The sequence below is a fragment of the Mirounga leonina genome, unplaced genomic scaffold, assembly GCF_011800145.1.
Source record: "Mirounga leonina isolate KUSES-001 unplaced genomic scaffold, KU_Mleo_1.0 Mir_125, whole genome shotgun sequence".
Classification (NCBI taxonomy): domain Eukaryota; kingdom Metazoa; phylum Chordata; class Mammalia; order Carnivora; family Phocidae; genus Mirounga; species Mirounga leonina.
In genome coordinates this window covers 51,637,491-51,660,064 of record NW_023270305.1, presented here as the reverse complement: position 1 = coordinate 51,660,064, position 22,574 = coordinate 51,637,491, and the positions used below count along the sequence as shown (strand labels likewise).

Here is a 22,574-nt window from a genome sequence, read left to right as displayed (position 1 = left end):
TCACTATACTGGCTTTACTGTTTTTGGTCAATATTGTTAAAAAATTTGTGTGTGTGTGTGTGGTTTTTGTTCATTTAGTGTTATAGGGCATCTTAAGATTTCGTAAATCTATGATGGGGTTCAGCACATGCTACCCCAAAATATGGCATGTTGGCATATTGATTATTTTAAGCTAAAGGAGTTTGAGAAAAGGCAGAGTAGGAAGGTCACTCTGACCTCTCCCTTCCCTTCTTCCCTGAAACAGGCCATTAACCTTCATGTGACAGTTGCCCACTCTAAACCCAGAGGAAAGGAGCATTCTTGTAACCAAAGACAAAGGGATGCCAAAAAGAATCCTGACAAACAGGCCTTGCTAAGTTTCCAACAGTTTAGTGCAATTACTTCTTACTCCTTAACATATCATATTCCTCCATGAATGTCCACTCTTCATCAAACCTAATATAAAAGAACACAGGTGTAACTGTTCTCTTTCTTTGGGCCTTCATTTCTTTTCTTTTCTTTTTTTTTTTGCAGGGGGAAGGGGCCTTCATTTTCTTGTGAAGCCTCCAATATCACGTAAAACTTATGTTAAATAAATTTGTGCTTTTTTCTTCTGAATCTTTTTTTTTTTTTTTTAGTTTAATTTTCATATCCAGCCAGGGAACCTAAGAGGGTTGAGGAAAGCATTTTCCTCCCATATTAATGCTTTTGTCTTAATACTGCTGCGTATTTTTTCCCCAAGTGTTTATTAATTGTATATTCTCTCATGTGAATTGTCTTTTCGTATCCTTCCTCTCTTTATGTATTGACATCTTAAAGTCTTACATTAAAATGGTGATATTAACTTTTTTTTTAACTTGTAAAGATTCTCAGGAAAGGAAATGATGCTAGGACAAGGAAGAGATGTACGATACATTAGAAATCTTTTATATATAGGCTATAGAACATAACTATGAGTATTGGAAAAAGAAAATTTTTATTTGTAGGAAATAATGCATGATTAATAAGAATAATGCAAGGCAATTAATATTTTTTGAAACCCTGGTTTGGTTGAACATTAGGGCAGGCACTATAAATGTTATTTTATTTAATTCTTATAGCACTTCAAGCTTGATATTTTCTGTTTTACAGATGAGGAAACTGAGATTTAAGCAGCTTTTTTTTTAGGTTACACAAAGGTGATCATAAAAACACTATTAGTGGGGTGCCTGGGTGGCTCAGTCGGTTGGGCGGCTGCCTTCGGCTCAGGTTATGATGCCAGGGTCCTGGGATCGAGCCCTGCATCGGGCTCCCTGCTTGGCGGAGAGCCTGCTTCTCCCTCTCCCTCTGTCTGCTGCTCTTCCTACTTGTGCTCTCTCTCTATCTCTGTTAAATAAATAAATAAAAATCTTTAAAAAAAAGGCAAAAAACACTATTAGTGAATTGGTTAATTTCTTCATGGCTGAGAAATATTACCCATAATCTGTACACTTTGAATCTAGAAACGCATGGCTTTTAGTTGTAAGAAATCTAATTTCCTTCACACCATTTTTTTTTTTTCTTTTCTAACTTTAGAACTCGGGGTTAGGCCTTCTTGCCAGATTCCTTTCATGTTCTTAATCTATTTTTCTCCTATCTTTTTATGTCTTTGCCTTTTTTAGCAGCTTTCTGAAATCTTCTCAACTGTCCTCTTTTGAATTTTCTATTTCTGCTATTTAATTGATTTCCAGGAATTTTTAGTTGTTCTTAAATGTTCCTTTAAAAAAAAAAGGAGTTAGTATTTGTTGTGTGGGCAGTTTTTTGTGTATTTCTGATAATGTTAATAGGCCATTTTCTGAATTTCAAAAAGTTTCCTGAATTTCCTATTTTTTGAATTTCTGTTTTCTCTGTTTATTTTGATCTCTGTCTTTCATGTGAGATGCTTTCCTCAAATATTTGGCATGTCTTTACTATTGTTAATATTTAAGAGTGATGCATTAAAAGATTGACTGGAAGCCTTGTGAGTATGAGTAGGGCTTATATCCTACTGAACTTAGTTATAAGGTGCTCATGTATGTACCCTGCAGTCAGTATCTATAAGTCCATTCTTTTTTTTTTTTTTTTTAACATTTTATTTATTTATTTGAGGGAGGGAGGGAGAGAGACAGAGAGAGGGAGGGAGAGAACGAGCAGAGGGGAGTGGCAGAGGGAATGGGAGAAACAGGTCCCTGCTGAGCAGGGAACCTGATGTGGGACTTGATCCCAGGACCCTGGGATCATGACCTGAGCTGAAGGCAGACGCTTAACTGACTGAGCCACCCAGAGCCCCTCCCCCCCTTTTAAGATTTTTATTTTATTTATTAATTTTTTATAGTTATCTCTCCACCCAGTGTGGAGCTTGAACTCACAGCCCTGAGATCAAGAGTCACATGCTTCACCAACCTGAACCAGCCAGGTGCCCCTCTATAAGTCCATTCTTCTGGTCAGGTTGTTTTGTAGAGAGCAATCTTCTAATACTCCAGAAGTCTAACTGCCAGTTTTCTTGGAGCCTGTTGTATAATGAAGTATTTGGTTGGTCATTGATCTTAGTTCTTGGGAGAGGCTTTAAATCCTGAAACTTTAAATCCTGAAACTTCTGGAGTGATAGGAGTGTTTTTGTTATTAATAGTAGGCCTCTCAGACCAGACTTGACAGTTTTTGCTATCAAGGTGACTCATAGTGAGTGCTAGATGTTTATGCTGAGATGACTCCAGACAGGGACTTTTAACTCCGGAAAGACCAATCACTTGGTTAGAGGGTTAGGGCTTTGACCCACGTGATACCAGCTCCACCTCCAGGGAGGAGAGGGGGGTTGGAGATTGAATTAAATCAAATGGCCAATGATTTAATCAACCATGCCTTTGTAATGAAACCCTAATAAAAACTCTGAACTTTTTATCCTAGGGTGGGTTTTCCTGACAAACAGTACTCTGTGTGGGGGCGCCTAGGTGGCTCACTTGGTTAGGCATCTGGCTTTAGCTCGGGTAGTGATCTTGGGGTCTTGGAATCGGGGCCCATGTCAGGCTCCTTGCTCAGCGTGGAGTCTGCTTCTCTTCCCTCTCCCTCTGCCCCTGCCCCCACTTATGCTTGCTCTCTCTCAAGTAAATAAATGAAATCTTAAAAAAAAAAACCAAAAAACCCAATACTGTGTGTGCATTATACATTGATGTGCCAGGAGGGTGGTGCATCTTGACTCTCTTGGGAGAAGAACTGGAAACTTTGCATTTGGGACTCTCTTAGACCCTGCCCTATGCATCTCTTATTTCAGTCAGTCTTGATTTTATGTCCTTTCTTTATATAGTAAAAGTCTAAAGTATAGTGCTTTTCTGAGTTCTCTGACTTGTTTTGCTTAATTATTGAACTTAAGGGGCTAGTGGGAATCCCCAAATGGATAGCCAGTTGGTCTCCAGTACAGGTGGCTTAGAATCCTCCAGCTGCATGGCTGGCATCTGAAGTTGTGTCCTCCTTGTGAAGCATTGTGCCATTGTGAAGTTTGGCCTACCCTGGCTAGTTTGTGTCCCAATTGCACTGCAAAGTCAATGAGGGAAGGAAGCTGGGCACCCCATCATTCAGTATGTAGAATTACACTTCATCTCTCAGTTTTCAGAGTGAATCCCTTGCCCTGAGTTGTGCCTAGAGTCCTTGAGTCCAGAGCCCTCTGGATCACTCTGTAGAATGGAAACTCACAGTCTTCCACCAGGGGTTTGTTGATGGGGTGCTGGCTAGGTTAAGTACCCATTATTGAGTTTTCTGCTTTCAGCTAGTTGTTTTAGAGTATTTGAGATGTAAATAAATGTTCTGTTAATATTTAGAATAGCAGGTGGCTAGGTGTATTTACTTTGCTGTAGGTGACTATAATTAAAAATTCTGAAATGATTATGATTATGTTTTTATTAATATGGAAGCAAACATTGAAATAAATTTCATGTAAAAATGTTCTGAAATATTTTTTCTTCAATTTCTGTAATTTCAAGGTGACAATTATAAGTATCTTATTTAATGGAGAAGACTATTTGTATTAACACTTTGATTTGTCTGCTAGGTCTAACTACCAAGTGAGACTGTTTCCAAAACCAGAGCTAAAACTATTTCAACACAGAAAATCACAGATATATGATCTGTAGGCCTTTCACTAGGCTGTAAACATAGTTTGAGCAAGTATTTTAACATGGTGTCAAGCATTGTGGACCCTTAGTAAATAGTTGGTGATCAGTTGATCAATTCTGAATAAAGTTTATGAAGTCTTGTGTATGACCAAGAAAGATTTTAAAAAGCCAGGTGGAGAATTTTCAGTATTTTGTTAATTTTTTACCTTAAAAAACTTGACTAAGAATTTTCAGGCATACAAAAAGGTAAATAAATTGCTGATAATGAAGTATTAAAGACTTGATTTCACTAAGGAAGCAAGTAAATTCCGTAAAACTGCCCTGAAAAATGCCAGGAAGTTGACTAGGTTTGCCTAATAGCTAAGCATACTCCTAAAATACATGATTAAAATTTATATCTGAGCAGAGACCAACTGCTGTGTATGAAAACCTTCCCAATTGCTTAAGGTTGTTTTGAAATTGTGGATGTTCAGTCTTTAGATGTCATGAGTGTTCTATTACATGCTATATGAATGTATTTAACTAGATTCCACACTCCAATACACTGTATACTTTTATTTTTTCTCATTCCCGCCTAGCTCTCATCACCATTTGGGCTTGGTTAAATGTTCAACGGTCTCCCTTTATGGAACATTAGAGCAGCCAGTAAATTGTAAAGTTTTGTACAGTAGTATCTTTTAATAGTCACATAAGTCATTCAGCTTTAAAATGTGTCCTGAGTTGCTGTAGGTGAGTCTGTCATTGGCCACATTTTTGTTTTATGAAACCAAATTAGTTTCTTGTCTTTTTTTTTTTTTAAAGATTTTATTTATTTATTTGACAGAGAGAGAGAGCATGCGCAAGCACAAGCAGGGGCAGTGGCAGGCAGAGGGAGAGGGAGAAGCAGGCTCCCCGCTGAGCAGGGAGCCCGATGTGGGGCTTGATCCCAGAGCCGAAGGCAGACACTTAACCAACTGAGCCATGCAGGTGTCCCTGTTTCTTGGTTTTTAATGTGTAAATTTGTTAAATTACCTTGCAGAATTTGGCAGTAATTCCCAACAGAAGCACTAGTCAGTTGTATATTAAACTTCTTAATGGGACATATGAATTTGTCTTTGAAATATGATTTAACTTCTGTTTTTAGTTTTGTCAAATTAAACAAGGTTGGACTTTGTGTACCAAGGCTCCAGTAATTTCCCAGGGTGTAGAGACATCAGATGAACAGAGACTTTATTGCACAGATGGCAACGAATAGGACTAATTACACAGATTTGTGAGGAATGAATTTGTCTATCCACTCCATAGCTCATTTTTTGCTGCAGTTTCCTTTTATTGGCAATTTTCTTTTCTTTTCTTTTCTTTTCTTTTTTTTTTAAAGATTTTATTTATTTGAGAGCAAATGAGAGTGAGAGAGCACAAGCAGGGGGAGTGGCAGAGGGAAAGAAAGAAGCAGGCTCCAAGCAGGGAGCCTGACATGGGGCTCCATCCCAGGACCCTGGGATCATGACCCGAGTCAAAAGCAGATGCTTAACCGACTGATATTGGCAATTTTCAATTGATGAATTGTTGAGAAATTCTAAATGATTATAGCTATTTTTTTTTCCTATAAGAAGAGCCAGGGATAGACAATAGCGGTTTATAAATTTGCTGTTAACTTAAAATATTTTCCTTTCTTCTCAGTGAAGAGTAATAGCATTTTACTCTTTTCTTATTTCTTTCCAAATTGTCCATAGCCAGCACCTTATTTACTTTGTGGTATCATGAGTACCTTTTTTTCCTTTGTTCAAAAGTAACCAGAGGGTTTTTTTGTTTGTTTGTTTGTTTTGTTTTTTGAGAGAATCTTAAGCAGGTTCCATGCTCAGTGCAGAGCCTGACGCAGGGCTGGATCTCATGACCCTGAGATCATGACCTGAGCTGAAATCAAGAGTTGGACACTTAACTGACTGAACCACCCATGCACCCCCAGGATTTTTATTGTAAGTGGAAATGGGTTTAATCAGCTATGAGTTGATGAAGTCTTATAGGAGTAGTTTTACTTTAAAATGCAGCTGAGCTAAATTGCAAAGACAGTAGAATCTTCCAGTATGTTTATTCTCAGTACAGTGCTTTAAATTTTTTTTATTGAGTTATAATTGACATAAAACATTATACTGGTTTTAAATGTACAGCATAATGATTCAACATTTGTATTCATTACATAATGATCACCACCATAAATCTAGTTACTGTCACCATATAAAGTTTAACTTTTAGGATTTACTGTATTGACAGCTTTGAAGAATGCTCTACAATATTATTGACTATATTCACCATGGTGTACATTGCATCCCATGATTTATCTTGTAACTGAAATTTTGTACCTCTTGACCTCATTCATCTGTTTCATCTACTCCCCAACCAATATTCTGTTTTCCATTTCTGTGATTTTTGTTTTATTTTGTTCATTTTTTTCTTTAAGATTCCACATACAAGTGAAATCATGATATTTGTTTTTCATTGTTTGACATATTTCATTCACTTCACGTAATTCCCTCAAAGTCCATCCATGTCTCAAATGGCAAGATTTCATTTTTTTCTTTTATGGGTGAGTAGTATTCCTGTGTTCGTTCTCTCTCTCTCTCTCACACACACATACCCCACATCTTTATCCATTCATCCATCAGTGGACACCGTATTTTGACTATTGTAAATAATGTTGTGATGAACATAGAGGTACATATATCTTTTTGAATTAGTGTTTTAATTCTTATCAGATAAATACCCAGAAGTGGAAGTGCTGGATTGTGTGATAGCTCTATTTTTAACTTTTTGAGGAACCTTCATAGTGTTTTCCATGGTGGCTGTACCAATTTACATTCCCACTAATAGTGCACAAGGGTCCCCTGTTCTCCACATCTTTGACAACACTAGTTATTTCTTGTCTTTTTTTTTTTTTAAAGATTTTATTTATTTATTTGAGACAGAGAGAATGAGAGAGACAGAGAGCACATGAGAGGGGGGAGGGTCAGAGGGAGAAGCAGGCTCCCCGCCGAGCAGGGAGCCCGATGCGGGACTCGATCCAGGGACTCCAGGATCATGACCTGAGCCGAAGGCAGTCGCTTAACCAACTGAGCCACCCACGCGCCCTATTTCTTGTCTTTTTAATAGTCATTCTGACAGGGGTAAGGTGATAACTTCATAATGGCTTTGATTTTCATTTCCCTCCTGATTAGTGATATTGACCATATTGTTCATTGTATGTCTTCTTTGGAAAAAATTTGTTAGATCCTTGGCCCAGTTTTTTATTCAGTTGTTGTATTCTTTTTGTATAAGAGTTTCTTATATATTTTGGCTATTAATCCCTTATCAAGATACATCTTTTACAAATATTTTCTCCCATTCATAGGTTGTCTTGTTATTTTGTTGATCATTTCCTCTGTTCTGCAGAAGCTTTTTAGTTTGATGTCCCATTTGTTTGTTTGTTTACTTAAGATTTTATTTACTTATTTTTTAGAGAGAGAGAGAGAAAACATATGCATGCGAGAGTGGAGGGAGGGGCAGAGGGGGAGAGAGAGGGGCAAGCAAACTTTGTGCTGAGCGCAGAGACTAATGGCCTCAATCTCATGACCCTGAGATCATGACCTGAGCCGAAATCAGGTCAGATGCTTAACTGACTGAGCTACCCAGGTGCCCCACCCCACTTGTTTGTTTCTGTTTTTGTCTTCACTTTTGTAGTCAGATTCAAAAATTCACTGCCAAGACTGATGTCAGGTAGTTTACCACCTATGTGTTCTTCTGGGAGTATTATGATTTCAGGTCTTACATTCAAGTCCTCAATCCATTTTGAGTTAATTTCTGTGTATGGTATGTGATAGTGGTGTAGTTTCAGTTTGGAGTATGGCTGTCCAGTTTTCCTAGCACCATTTATTGAAGAGACTGTCATTTTCCCACTGTGTATTCTTGCCTCCTTTATCATAAATTAATAGACCATAATACATGGGTTTATTTCTGGCTTCTCTGTTCTGTTCTATTGATCTGTGTTTCTGTTTTTATGCCAATACCATACTATTTTGGTTACTATAGTTTTGTAATATAGTTTAAAATCAGGGAGCATGATTTGTACTTTCTCAAATTGCTTTGGCTAAGTCTTTTGTGGTTATATACATTTTTAGCATTATTTTTTCTAGTTCTGTGAAAGATGCCTTTAGTATTTTAATGGGGATTGCTTTGAATCTGTATAATGTTTTGGGTAATATGGATGTTTTAACCCTATTAATTCTTCCAGTCCATGAGCACAGAATATTTTTCCATTTCTTTGGGTCTTCTTCAATTTCTTTCATCAGTGATTTACAGTTTTCATTTTACAGGTCTTTCACCTTAGCTAAATTTATTCCTAGGTATTTTATTCTTTTTGATGTAATTGTAAATGGGATTGTTTTCTTCATTTCTCTTTCTGATATTTTGTTGTTAGTGTATAGAAGCACAACTGATTTTGTAGTTTGATTTTGTATCCTGCCACTTCATTGAATTTATTTATTAGTTCTAACAGTCTCTTGGTGTCTTTAGGGTTTTCTCTATATAGAATTATGTCTTCCACAAATAGTGACCATTTTACTTCTTCCTTTCCACTTTAGATGTTGTTTGTTTCTTTTTCTTACCTAATTGCTCTGGCAAGGATTTCCAATACTATGTTGAGTAAAAGTGGGGAGAGGGCATCCTTTTCTTGTTTCTGATCTTAGAGAAAAAGCTTTTAGCTTTTCACTGTTGAGTATGATGTTAGTTGTGGGCTTGTCATATTATGTTGAGGTACATTCTCATTATCCACTTTGTTGAGAATTTTTATAGATACTGAATTTTGTCAAATGCTTTTTCTGTACCTATTGAGATGATAATATGATTTTTATTCTTCATTCTGTTAATGTGTTATGTCATGTTGATTAATTTGCAAATATTGAACCATTTTTGCATCACAGGAATAAATCCCACTTGATCATATGTATGATTTTTTAAATGTAATGTTGAATTTGGTTTACAAATATTTTTTTGAGGATTTTTGCATTTGTTTTCATTAGGGATATTGGCCTGTAATTTTCTTTTTTGTGATGTCCTTGTCTGGTTTTGGTATCAGGATAATGCTGGCCTTGTAAAATAAGTACTGAAGTGTTCCTTCCTCTTCAGTTTTTTGGAGGAGTTTGAGAAGAAAACATATTTAATCTTCTTTTTTTTTTTTTAAGATTTTTATTTATTTATTTGACAGAGAGAGACACAGCAAGAGAGGGAACACAAGCAGGGGGAGTGGGAGAGGGAGAAGCAGGCTTCCCGCAGAGCAGGGAGCCCGATGCGGGGGTCGATCCCAGGACCCTGGGATCATGACCTGAGCCGAAGGCAGATGCTTAACAACTGAGCCACCCAGGTGCCCCATATTTAATCTTCTTTAAATGTTTGGTGGAAATCACTAGGGAAGCTGTCTGGTCCTAAACTTCTGTTTGAGAGTTTTTTGATTACTAATTTAATCTCCTTACTAGTAATCAGTCTTTTTAAATTTTTCTATTTATTCCTTATTCAGGATGATTTCATTTATTTATTTAATTTAAAAATATTTATTTATTGGGTCGCCTGGGTGGCTCAGTCGTTAAGCGTCTGCCTTCGGCTCAGGTCATGATCCCAGAGTCCTGGGATCGAGCCCTGCATCAGGTTCCCTGCTCTGTAGGAAGCCTGCTTCTCCCTCTCCCACTCCCCCTGCTTGTGTTCCCTCTCTTGCTTTGTCTCTCTCTGTCAAATAAATGAAATCTTTAAAAAAATTTTTTTTTATTTATTTTTATCAGGAGCCATTCATTTTATTTTTTTAGTTTCTTTTTAAATTTAAATTCAATTAATTAACATAATGTATTATTAGTTTTAGAGGTAGAGGTCAGTGATTCATCAGTCTTTTTTTAAGATTTTATTTATTTATTTGACAGAGCAAGAGAGAGAAAGAGAGCACAAGCAGGGGGAGCAGAAGAGGGAGAAGCAGGCTCCCCACTGAGCAGGGAGCCCAATATGGGGCTCGATCCCAGGACCTTGGGATCATGACCTGAGCCAAAGGCACTCACTTAACCAACTGAGCCACCCAGGTGCCCCAGTTGATTCATCAGTCTTATATAATACCCAGTGCTCATTACATCACATACCCTCCTTAATGTCCATTATAAAATGATTTATTTATTGGGGGGGGCTGCTGTGGGGAGAAGCAGAAGGAGAGGGAGAGAGAAACTCAAGCAGACTCCATGATGGGTGTGGAGCCCGACTTAGGGCTGTCTCATGACCTGATCAGGACCTGAACTGAAACCAAGAGTTGGATGCCCAACCAACTTTGCTACCCAGGCACCCCTATTCAGGATGTTTTTAGGAATTTACCTGTCTTTTTTAGTGTGTCCAGTTTGTTGCCATGTAATTGTTCATAGTAGTCTCTTATGATCCTTTTTATTTCTGTGTTATGTGTTGTAACTTCTTTCATTTCTGATTTTATTTGAACCTTCTCCCCCCCCTTTTTTTTCCTTGCTAAGTCTAGCTAAGGGTTTGTCAATTTTCTTTTCAAAGAACAAGTTCTTAGTATCATTCATCTTTTCTATTGTTTTTTTGAGTCTCTGTTTCATCTCTGACCTTTTTTCCCCCTTCTACTAACTTTAGAGTTTGTTTATTCTTTTTCTAATTCCTTTAGGTGTAAAATACAGATTGTTTGAGATTTTTCTTGTTTTTTGAGGTAGGCCTGTATTGGTATGAACTTCCCTCTTAGAACTGCTCTTGCTGCATCCCACAGATTTTGGTATGTTGTATTTCCATTTCTCTTTAGGCATTTTTATCCCTTTTGGTTTCTTTTTTGATCTAATAGTTGTTTAGTAGCATATTGTTTAATCTTCACATATTTGTGATTTTTCCAATTTTCTTTTTGTAGTTAATTTCACATTTCGTACCTTTCTGGTTGGAAAAGAAGCTTGATATGATTTCAGTCTTCTTAAATTTGTTGTGACTTGTATTGTGGTCTAACATGTGCTCTGTCCTGGAAAATGTTCCATGTGCACTTGAGAAGAATGTGTGTTCTGCTGCTTTTATTTTATTTTATTTTACTTTATTTTATTTTATTTTTTAAAGTTCTGTATTTATTTAAAGTAAGCTCAGTTCCCAGTGTGGGGCTTGAACTTATGACCCTGAGATCAAGAGTCAAGTCACATGCTCTACTGACTGAGCCAGCCAGTGACCTCCTATTCTGCTGCTTTTATTTTATTTTTTTAAAGATTCATTTACTTATTTTAGAGAGAGAGAGAGAATGTGCATGAGAGAGCAGGGGAGGGGCACAGGGAGAAGAAGACGGAGAGACTATCCAGCAGAGCTTGAAGCAGGGCTTGATCTCATGACTCTGAGATCATGACCTCAGCCAAAACCAAGAGTCGGATGCTCAACCAGCTGAGCCACCCAGGTGCCCCTGTTCTGCTTTTAGATGGAATGTTCTATATATTATCTATTTAAAGTCCATTTGGTCTAGTGTGTTGTTTAAGGTTGATGTTTTCTTACTGATTTTTTAGTCTGGCTGATCTATCTGTTGATATAAGTGGAGTGTTAAAGTCCTCTACAGTTATTGTATTGCTGTTAGTTTACCTCTTTAGACCTGTTAATCTTCGTATTATACATTGTAGTGCTCCTATGTTGGGTTCATATATATTTACAAATGTTATATCTTCTTATTGAATTGACTGCTTTATCATTATATAATGTACTTCTTTGTTTTAAAGTCTATTTTGTCTCATTTGAGTGTGGCTACACCAGCTTTCTTTTTATTTTTGTTTGCATAGAGTATTTTTTTGCATCCCTTCTCTTTCAGTCTGTATGTGTCCTTACATCTGAAGTGACTCTCTTGTATGCAGCATATAAAAGAGTTTTTTAATCCATTCATCCACTCTGTGTCTTTTGATTGGCAGATTTAGTCCATTTACATTAAAAATAATTATTCATATTATGTACTTATTGCCAATTTTTTAATTGTTTTCTGGACAATTTTGTAGTTCCTCTCTTCTTATTTTGCTTTCTTTCCCTTGTGGTTTGACTTTCTTTCTTCCTTTTTTTTTTTTTTTTTTTTAAGATTTATTCTTCAGCTCTGTGACTTCTGTTTGGTACTTTCTTATATTTTCTGTCACTTTGTAAAAGTTCTCACTGTGTTAGTCCATTCTTCTCCCAAGTTTGGTGACCATCTTTATAACCATTACTTTGAATTCTTTATCAGGTAAATTACTTCTCTCCATTTTCTTAAGGTCTGTTTCTGAGGTTTTATCTTTTCTTTCATTTGGAACATATTCTTTGTTTCCTCAGTTTGTTTGATTCTGTGTTTCTGTGTATTAGACAAAACAGCTACCTCTGCCTTTCTTGGAGGAGTGACCTTTTATAGATGATGAACCTTATTGTTCAACCTTTCCCTTGCTCTTGAACCTTTGTGGTTTTCTAAACAGCATGATTTGTTCTGGATAGGTCCCCATTGTTGAGGGTGTTCCAGGGGGATCTGTCAGTATTCCAACAGGAGGGATCTTATTTAGCACCTTAATTTCAGGCTGATAAGAAACCAGACCCTAAGGCAGCAGCCTGAAAATATATACTGTCTTGTGGGGCCATAATTGTAAACTTTGCTGGCCTTTAGACCAGAAGATCTGGAGATGTCCCCTGGGAGATATTTGCAAAAATCAGGCTTCCAGATATGTGTATTATCTTTTTGGGAGGTATTGTTGAGCTGTAGTGAGGCCAGGGGAGTATGCAAGGTTGGTGTCTCCTGTCTTACATTCTCTGAGAGGACCTCAGTAGTTTCTAGAATGTGTGGCAGACTTGGACCTGCTCAGACTGAAGTGCTGAGCTAGTGCTTCAGGAAGACTGGGGGCCTTTTTCTCAGGAAGAATAGGGGTATGTTTTTGTCTGCTGTTTATACAGTGCCCTGGACACTACCAAGAACTGTTTGATTACTGCAGTCCTGTGGAGCCCACAAACACAAACCCCCTTGGCCACCAAGGCCAGGTGATCAAGGGGTGTCCGCTCTGTGGATTACATGTGCCTGTCGGCTTTAGTGGAGTAGGTGGAGAGCATAGGGAGTAGGGCAAGCTCACTGGCTTTAGCAAGGTAGAAGGAAAATACCTTGACTACATGCCCACCAGCTTCAGTGATATATCGGGAAGAGTGCCTTGTCTGTGCCCCTGCCAGCTTTAGGGCTTTAGCAAGGCAGTGGGAGAGTGCCATGACTACTTACTTGCACTTTGTCAACCCCAGTCAGGGAATGGGGCAGTGCTGCAGCCACCAGCACTCACTGGCTTTAGCAAGGGTGTGGGAGAATGCCATGACCATTTGTGCTTGCTGTCCCAACCAAGGAGCAGGGGAGTGCTGCAGCTGCCCAAGCTCACTGACTTTAAACAGGGGAGTGGGAAAATGCCATGACAGTTGGGGCCCACTGGCTCCTGCCAGGGATCTGGAAAGTGATGCACCGTTTTGCTCCCACTGGCCTTAGCAAGGTAGTGGGATGGTGCCACATCAGCGCATACCCACTTATCCCAGCAGGATAGAGGGAGAATGCAAAAATGACATCCTCCAGCACTTCTGTCTCTAAAGAGAGTATCAGCTTTACCCTGTCTCTCCAGCAGATGCTTTAAGATTAGCAAATGAATCTTCTTCACATATCATCTAGGCATTTTTCAAACTGCTACTAGTTTTCAGTTATTTTTCACAGGGAATTGTTCCATATGTAGATACTGATTTGGTGTGTCTATGGGAGAAGCTAAGCTTAGGACCTTCTTTCACCACCATCTTGGACTGACCCTTCCCTTCCTGCGCCCCCCCCCGCCCCCCCAGCCCCGACCAATTTTAGTGCTTCTTAAATAATGTACATTGAGGACTAGTTTTGTGTGTGTGTGTGTACATGTGCGTGTGCATGTGTGTGTTGTTTTTAAACATTTTTTAATTTCTCACCAAAAACATAAAATTATAAGCTCTAGTTATTTTATTAGATTAATTGACATAAAATTCATAAAATTACCACCACATTACCACAAAAGTTATAAATCTTTACTATCCGTTTCTATAATCACATCATTGAAGACTGGTAATGAAGTTTGTGGGCTGGCATTGGTTTGCCAGTTGCGCTTTGGGCATCATTGCTCTAGATATTCTGGCAAATTGGAAAAGCCAAGGATGCTTTTGGTTAACACAGTAGATTGAATGCTCTTCAAGGGCAGGTTCATATGTTATTTATCTTATTTGAGAGCTTAGGACTGGCCCTGATAGGTGGTGGAAACTCAGTGATAGTGATTATATGGTGATAACTAAGAGATGTCATAAAACCGAATGGGCTAATACAAAGTCTGCAAATATTCAAAACTGAATTGTGAAATAGTAATTTAGGAGGGTTTCCATATCAGATTATCATCTTTTTCTTCAGGGATAAAATAGGCTTTAAAAAAATTTTGGGAGTACCTAGGTGGCTCAGTCAGTTAAGTGACCGACTCTTGATTTCAGCTCAGGTCATGATCTCAGGGTTGTGAGCTCAAGCCCCATGTGGGGCTCTGTGCTGGGCATGGAGCCTGCCTAAGATTCTCTCTCTCCTTGTCCCCCTCCCCGCTCTAAAAAATTCTAATAAAGTATATTCAGTTCTGAATGGCATCTGGGAGCCAGCTGTCATTACTGGCTTTTAAACATTTTGCTCTACTTTAAAAAATTGATGTCAGAGATAGTGCCCAGGAGGGAATAAAACCTAGGAGATTTAGTAATTTGAGCCATTTCAAATTACCATTTCTATAAGTCAAAAACCATTGAATACTAGTAATTTTATATAGCTCAGTCTATAGATATAGCAGCATGGAACATTATTATTTGGGGGGTATCCAGAGATGGTTTAACACCATCCCTTTTGTTTAATTTATGGAAACTGAAGCCAAGAGAAATATGCTTGAAGCCACAAAACCTTTTTCTAATTAACTATTAAGAGCAATAAATCAGATTTCACTAATTTACTGAAGGTAAAGGACAAAACTGAGTTGCTTTTCTTTTGGACTATTTTTACTTAAGTTTTGGACCAGGTTCTACTTAAAATAACAGCATAAACAATTTCAAGGGAAGTACTTAGTTTTTTAAAACAAGAAAATTTTCGGGGTGCCTGGGTGGCTCAGTCAGTTAAGTGTTTGCCTTGGGCTCAGGTCATGATCCTGGGGCCCTGGTTTCGAGCCCATTGTGAACTCCCTGCTCAGCAGGGAGTCGGCTTCTCCCTCTGTCCCTCCCCCTGCCCATGCTCTCTCTCTCTTTCTGTCTCTCTCTCAAATAAATAAATAAAATCTTTAAAAAAAAAAAAGTAAAACAAGAAAATTTTCAAGAGCTTTAGAAAATGCTAATTTTTAAACTGTTTTTTAGACAGTTTTACTTGCTTTAGCTCATTATATAAATTTTATTTCAGGAGATTATAGAAATGCAACTACATACTTTTTACCTGATATTTGGTCTTTTATTGTGTAAATATATATTTCTGACAAAAAATTCTGATGGACTAAATCAGGAGAAAAATCATTCTCTTTAAGACCCTTTACTAACAAGCTAATATTGTCTCTAGAGGCAAATTGCTTTAATTTTTCAAGGTCTTAATTTCTTTGTGCTAACAACTGGCAGCATTCTGTAGTTTATAGGCTTAACTACACATTTTATCAGCAAATGCTTGGGACCTTGACAGAACTGTTGACAAGTAAAGATTTGTTTTTGGTTACCATGAGTAGTTTCTATGGGGGTGAACTATTGTTAGTACTTGGTAGCCTTCTATGCTTGTCAGTCTGTTTTCTTCAGAAGTGATGATGAATTTAAATCTGCATGATGTGTTCCAGTTTACTTACTTAATGGAGATTAGGGGAGTGCATAGCTTTTTGAAATCCTTAATTACTGTTCCCATTAAGTGGTTGGAGAAGCAAGTATTTATATTTCATATGTTATCTTAATAATCATTCTTTTTTTTCTGAGACATAAGGTAGCCACTAATAATCATTCTTTTTTTCTTAGACACAACGTAGCCACTAAAAAAATAACTATCCTTTATTCAAACAACTCCCTTGCATTATTCCAGCAATATTTTTTTCCTTATAGTATTAAAAACCCCTCATATAATATGACTGGTAGAAGACTTAGTTATTTACTATTTGTGGTTATAAATATACTATTTGTGGTTGAGGATTTTCTGCTTTTTTTTTTTTTAAGTATATTTATGAGTTACTAGCAGTACTGACCATGACAAAGAAAATTTCCTATAATTAAATTTTTTTTTCATTCTTGGGAAAATATAATTACCTAAATTCAAGGTCATCTTGTATTTTAGTCAATAAGATACTTATCCTAGAAGTTTATTATTTATCTTTGGCAATATTTGTCTAGTTCATTAAAAATAGCTATAAGTTGTGAAGTTGCATTTCCTGCTTATGTTTGGTGAACTTTTAAAAAATAGTGCTTTGGGTCATTGAATTCATGTCCCTAATATTTATTCTTCTTGGTCATAAGAACCAAGATTTTTCTTTCTTTTTTTTTTTTTTAAGATTTTATTTATTTGAGAAAGAGAGAGCGAGCACGAGCGGGGGGGAGGGGCAGAGGGAGAGGGAGAAGCAGGCTCCCAACTGAGCAGGGAGCCCCATGGGGGCGGGATCCCATGACCCTGGGATCATGATTGAGCTGAAGGCAGATGCTTAACTGACTGTGCCACCCGGGTGCTCCCAGAACCATTCATATTGATCTAGATTTATTGTATTTTTGATAGGGAATAAAACTGGAGAAATTAGTAATTCTTAGATTATAATGACTATAAATGACAATAGGCATGGTTAAAGTAAAAGAAATCCGGGTGCCTGCGTGGCTCAGTCAGTTAAGCGTCTGCCTTTAGCTCAGGTCATGATCCCAGAGTCCTGGAATTTGAGTCCTGCATCGGGCTCGCTGCTCGGTGGAGAGACTGCTTTTCCCTGTGCTTGTGCGTTTGCTCTCTCTCTCTCTCTCTCTCTCTCTCGTGTGCGCTGTCTCTCAAAATCTTTTAAAAAAAAAGTAAAGTAAAAGAAATCTCATTATCTAGGCAGAAAATGCTCATTAAAGAAAATTTGGAAAGTGCTAAAAAATGAAAAAAAATTTAAAAAACTCTAATTTTAACAGTGATAACAACTTTGATATATTTCTTTCCCTTTGTGTGTGTGCTGTGGGGGAAGAAAGGGAGGCAAGAGGCCTTTAATCTTTTTTTATATACTTTACAACATTATAGGCTCATATAGAATTCCACATGATTTATGTAGGTGCTTTGTCCTTAAGGAGATAGATCATAACTTCCTGTTTCTTAAGTGTGGGCCTCTCATAGTGACACCTTCCAAAGAGGAGGAAGTTGGGAAAATTATTTTACAGTAGAGAAACCTGACAAACATTACCTCAGCCAGGTGTCTTTAACAGTGATAAGCCATGTTGATAGCATGTACCCTTGATATGGTGTGATGAGAATGGCAATTTACCTCTGTGGTCTTCCTCCCCAAAACCCATAACCCCAGTCTAACTATGAGAAAATCATCAGGCAGATTCCAGCTAAAGGGCACTCTACAAAATAACTGACCAGTACTCCTCAAAACTGTCAAGTTAACAAAAACAAGGAAAGTTTGAGAAACTATCACAGCCACTTGAACTTAAGGAGAAATGAGGACTAAGTGTAATGTAACTTGGATGGGATCTTGGAACATTAAGAGGATGTTAGATCAAAACTAAGAAAGTATGTGGGGCACCTGGCTGTCTTGTAGGTAGAACATGCAACTCTTGATCAGGGTTTTAAGTTTGAGCCCCATGTTGGGTGTAGAGATTACTTAAAAATAAAATCTTAAAAAACCCCCCAAAACCCAAAAAACAACTAAATAACAAACTGTGGAGGTGCCTGGCTGGCTTAGTTTGAAGAGCAGAGTACTCTTAATCTCCGGGTTGTGAGTTCCAGTCCCACGTTGGGTGTAGAGATTACTAAAAAAATAAATAAACAAACAAAAAAAAACAACTAAGAAAGTATGAATATAGACTGTAGTTAATAATAATGTATCGGGGTGCCTGGGTAGCTCAGTTGGTTAAGCATCCGACTATTTTAGCTCAGGTCTTGATCTCAGGGTCATGAGTTCAAGCCCCATGTTGGGCTCCATGCTTAAAAAATTTTTTTAAATTAAAATAATGTATCATTATCGGTTCATTAATTGTCATAAATGTACCATAGCATTGGAAGATGTTAATAAACTGGGAAATTGGTGTATTGAAACTCTGTCCTGTCTTCACAACTTTTTCTATTTTTTTAAAGTTTTATTGAAAACATAACAAAGAAAATTATAGATCCTATTAGAGCCCTCTCTATATCTTTCAGATTTCATTCTCCCTGTTCTCTGAAGTAATCAATATCCTGCATTAAGTGTTTAACAATCTCATGCATGACTTTACAGTCTTACTACATATTTTTTAAATTTATAGTATTTGTCATCTATTATTTTCATATAAATAGCATCATACTTTATGTGTTTGTGTGCATTTGCCTTTTTTTTTTATTATTGTTCAGCATTCTGTTTGTACTCTATCCATGTTGATAGATATAATTCTAATTCATTTACTGAACTTCCTAAATGGAATCATAAAATCTTTACTCTTTGTATTTGACTTTTATTTTAGCATATCTAAAATTTATGCATGTTATATCTGTCAGTCATTTTTTAAAAATAGACTACTTTTTAGAGCAGTTTTATACAGAAAAATTGGGTGGAATGTACAGAGAATTACTTTATAGCCCCTCACACTCCTTCTCCTTGCAATATCCCCTATTATTAGCATCTTGCATTAGTGTAGTGTATTTGTTACAGTTGATGAGCTGATGTTGATTACATTATTATTAACTAAAGTTAATAGTTTGCATTAGAGTTCATTCCTTGTGTTGTACATTTTGTTGGTACATTCCATCTCTACAAACCTATAACGGGTTGTGTCCACCTTTATAGTGTCAGATTCTGTACAATATACAGAATAGTATTACTGCCTAAAAATCCCTTGTGCCCCACCTATTCATCCTTCTCTCCCTCTGAACCCTGGGCAGCCCCTGATTTTTTACTGTGTCCATGGTTTTGCCTTTTCTGGAATCTCATATAATTGGAATCATAAAGTATATAGCTTTTTCATATTGACTTCTTTCATTTGGTAATAGGCATTTAAGTTTCTTTTATGTTTTTTCATGGCTTGATAGCTCTTTTTTTAAATTTATTTTTTATTTTTTATTTTAATAGTACTGAATAATAGTCCATTGTCTGGATATACTACAGTTTATCTAGCCATTCCCCTACTAAAAGACATCTTGGTTGCTTCCAGGCTCTGGCAGTTATGATTAAAGCTGCTATAAATATCCATGTGTAGGGGCGCCTGGGTGACTTAGTTGTTAAGCGTCTGCCTTCGGCTCAGGTCATGATCCTGGGGTCCTGGGATCGAGCCCCACATTGGGCTCCCTGCTTCACGGGAAGCCTGCTTCTCCCTCTCCCAGTCCCCCTGCTTGTGTTCCCTCTCTTGCTGTGTCTCTCTCTGTCAAATAAAAAAAAAAAAATCCATGTTTAAGTTTTTGTTTGGATATAAGCTTTTAACTCATTTGGTTAAATACCAAGGAGTGTGATTGCGGGATTGTATGGTAAGAATATGTTTAGGGGCGCCTGGGTGGCTCAGTTGTTAAGCGTCTGCCTTCGGCTCAGGTCATGATCCCGGGACCCTGGGATCGAGCCCCGCATCGGGCTCCCTGCTCCGTGGGGAAGCCTGCTTCTCCCTCTCCTACTCCCCCTGCTTGTGTTCCCTCTCTCGCTATGTCTCTGTCAAATAAAAAAATCTTTAAAAAAAAAAGAATATGTTTAGTTTTGTAAGAAACTGCCAATGTCATCTAAAGTGGATATTCCATTTTGCATTTCTACCTGTAATGAGTAAGATTTCTTGTTATTCCATATCCTTGTCAGCATTTGTTGCTGCTTTTTCTGCATCTATTGATGTGAACATGTAATTTTTCTTTTTTAGCCTGTTGATATGATGGATTACATTAATTGAATTTTGAATATTGAACCATCCTTGCATAAATCCCAGTTGGTTGTGATGTATAAATCTTTTTAGACATTACTGGATTCGATTTGCTAATAGGTTGTTGAGGATTTTTGTATTTATGTTCATGAGAGATACTAGTTTATGGCTGTTTTTCTTATAACATCTTTGTCTGGTTTTGGTATTAGAATAGTGCTTGTCTCATGGAATGAGTTTGGAAGTATTCCTTCTGCTTCTTTTAAAAAAAATATTATATTTATTTATTTATGAGAGACACACAGAGAGAGGGAAGCAGAGACAGAGGGAGAAGTAGGCTTCCCGTGGAGCTGGGAGCCCCATGCAGGACTCGATCCCAGGACACTGGGGTCGTGACTTGAGCCAAGGGCAGATGCTTAACCAACAGAGCCACACAGGTGCCCTATTCCTTCTGCTTCTATTTTCTGAAAGAGTGTAGAAAATTGGTATAATTCCTTCCTTAAATGTTTGGTGAAACTCACCAGTAAACCGATCTGGACCTGGTACTTTCTGTTTTGGAAAGTTATTAATTATTGATTCCGTTTCTTTAATAGACGAAGGCCCAGTCAGATGATTCATTTCTCCTGAGTTTTTGTAGACTGTGAGTTTCCAGAAACTGTTCCATTTCTTCCAGGTTATCAAATTTGTAGGCATATAGTTGTTCATAATAGTCCTTTATTATCTTTTTAATGTCCATGGGGTCGTTAATGATGGCCCGTCTTTCTTTTCTAATGTTAGTAATTTATTTCTTCTTCTTTTTCTTAATTTACCTGGCTAGAGGTTTATTACTTTTATTGATCTTTTTGAAGAACCAGCTTTTGGTTTAATTCATTTCCTCAGTTGATTTCCTGCTTTCAATTTCATTGATTTTTGCTCTAATTTTTATTATTTCTTTTCTTCTGCTTACTTTGGATTAATTTGCTCTTCTTTTTCTAGTTTCCTAAAGTGAAAGTTTAGATGATTCATTCAGATTTTTCTTCTTTTCTAATATATGTATTCAGTGCTATAAATTTCTTTGTAACACTTGCCTTCATTATATCCCACAAATTAGGTATTTTCATTTTAAATTTGTTTAAAATATGTTAAAATTTCTTTTGGTATTTCTTTGACATATGTGTTATTTAAAAGTGTGTTATTTGGGGCACCTGGGTGGCTCGGTCAGTTAAGTGTCTGCCTTTAGCTCAGGTCATGATTCCAGGGTATTGGAATCAAGCCCCACATCGGGCTCCGTGCTTAGCCCAGAGTCTGCTTGTCCTTTCCTTCTCCCCCTGCCCCCTGCTCGCATGAACTCTCTCTCTCATTTGTGTTTTCTCTCTCAAATAAATAAAATCTTAAATAAAAGTGTGTTATTTAATTTCCAACTATTTTGGGATTTTTCAGCTACCTTTCTGTTACTGATTTCTAGTTTAATTCCGTTGTTGTCTGAGAGCAGACATGTATGATTTCTTTTTTTAAAAAAGATTATTATTTATTTATTTGAGAGCGAGAGAGTATGAGCCGGAAGTGGGGGGTGGGTAGAGGGAGAGGGAGAAGCAGACTCCTTGCTGAACAGGGAGCCCAACACAGGGCTCTCTTCTAGGATCCTGAGATCATGACCTCTGCGGAAGGCAGGTGCTTAACTGACTGAGCCATCCAGGCACCCCAGACATGTATGATATCTATTCTTTTAAATGTATTAAGGTGTGTTGTGTAGCTGAGAATGTGGTCTATCTTGGTCAGTGTTCTGTGTGAGGTTGAGAAGAATGTGTATCGTGCTGTTGTTGGATGAAGTACTCTATAGATGTCAGTTAGATCCAGTTGATAGTATTGTTTATTTAAACTGTGTTCTGCGTACTGGATCTTTTAATTACCAATAGAGGGGTGTTTAATTCTCCCACTATAATAGTGGATTCATGTATTTCTCTTTGCAGTTGTATCAGTTTTTATACCATATGTGTTTTACACCAATTAAAAGACTGAGACTATTAGAGTAGATGAAAAAAACAAGACTCAACTGTATGTTGACTATTAGAAACCCATTTTAAATATGACACATATTGATTAAAAGTAAAAAGATGGAGGAAGATATATCATGATAACACTAATCAAATGAAAACTGGAGTCGCTATATTAATTCAGATAAAGCAGAGTTTATTTATTTATTTAAGATTTTTTTTATGTATTTGAGAGAGAGAGCACAAGAGGGGGGGTGGGGCAGAGGGAGAGGGAGAAGCAGACTCACCACTGAGCAGGGAGCCCGATGCAGGGCTCGATCCCAGGACCCTGGGATCATGACCCAAGCCGAAGGCAGGCTCTTAACTGACTGAGCCACCCAGGCACCCCAGCGTTTATTTATTTTTTAAGATTTTATTTATTTATTTGATATATATATAGACAGAGTGAGGATGAGCAGGGGGAGTGGCAGGCAGAGGGAGAGGGAGAAGCAAGCTCACC

General features: G+C 37.4%; 1 protein-coding gene across 1 annotated transcript in view; it reads left to right on the top strand.

The window, feature by feature from the left end:
* COMMD1 (copper metabolism domain containing 1) overlaps positions 1–22,574 on the top strand; it is a 181,189-nt gene that overhangs the window by 57,352 nt on the left and 101,263 nt on the right. The gene's annotated exons all lie outside the window — the stretch shown is intronic.